This window comes from Octopus bimaculoides, chromosome 1 (assembly GCF_001194135.2).
Source record: "Octopus bimaculoides isolate UCB-OBI-ISO-001 chromosome 1, ASM119413v2, whole genome shotgun sequence".
In the NCBI taxonomy this organism is placed as follows: Eukaryota; Metazoa; Mollusca; class Cephalopoda; order Octopoda; family Octopodidae; genus Octopus; species Octopus bimaculoides.
In genome coordinates this window covers 138,890,510-138,891,379 of record NC_068981.1, presented here as the reverse complement: position 1 = coordinate 138,891,379, position 870 = coordinate 138,890,510, and the positions used below count along the sequence as shown (strand labels likewise).

The 870-nt window shown below is 37.5% G+C and overlaps 1 long non-coding RNA gene across 4 annotated transcripts in view; it reads right to left on the bottom strand.

Moving 5' to 3' along the window:
* Nucleotides 1-870, bottom strand: part of LOC128248888 (uncharacterized) — a 77,155-nt gene that overhangs the window by 72,618 nt on the left and 3,667 nt on the right. The window contains exon 1 of one of the 4 annotated variants that reach the window (XR_008265034.1): nucleotides 248-766. The exons of 1 other annotated variant lie outside the window; for it this stretch is intronic. This is a non-coding gene — a long non-coding RNA (uncharacterized LOC128248888). Of the gene's footprint in view, nucleotides 1-242; nucleotides 767-870 lie in introns of those variants that run through there. 2 more of the 4 variants (XR_008265030.1, XR_008265031.1) reach the window with 2 other exon arrangements.

Below are 870 nucleotides of genomic sequence, written 5' to 3'. Positions count from 1 at the left end.
TATATATACGATGTGTGTGTGTGTGTGTCTGTGTTTGTACCCCCCACCATCACCTGACAACCGGTGCTGGTGTTTTTACGTCCCTGTAACTTAGCAGTTTGGCAAAAGAGCCCGATAGAATAAGTACTAGGTTTACAAAGAATAAGTCCAGAGGTCGATTCGTTCGACTAATGGCGGTGCTCCATCATGACCGCAGTCAAATGACTGAAACAAATAAAAGAGTATCATAAAAAAATATATACATTACAGTACTGTTTCTACTTCGCGGATTTTCACCCATCGCGGGATATTTTGGAACGTAACACCCGCGATAGTCGAGGGATTACTGTACATGTATCTACGCGTCTAAAGTATATAGATACAAAGAGTTTCACACATACATATAATATATTGGTTTCCCATTTGGTTACAAGGCGAGTAATTTCGAGGTAAGTCGATTACATTGACTGATATATCGACCCCGAAAGAATAAAATGTAAAGTCGACCTCGGCGAAATTTGAACTCAGAACGTAAGGACGGACGAAATGCCGCTAATAACATACATATAATATAATATAAATAATAAGGGTAGCTTTTTCGCAATTTTACAATCGCAAGGCAGAAATACATATGTCACTGAACTGACTGTGGGCACTAGTCAGCACCAGCATTGCTAGAAATAAGAGTTAAAACAACTCATAGCCACAAGATAAGATAAGGTCATTAAGATAAGGTACTTCTTGTGGCTATGAGTTGTAATAACTCTTATTTCTAGCAATACTGGTACTGACTGGTGCCTTCAGTCACGTAGTGACGTATATAATATGTAATATATGTATTCAAATCGCACACACTCTCTCTTTCTCAATATATATATATATATATATATA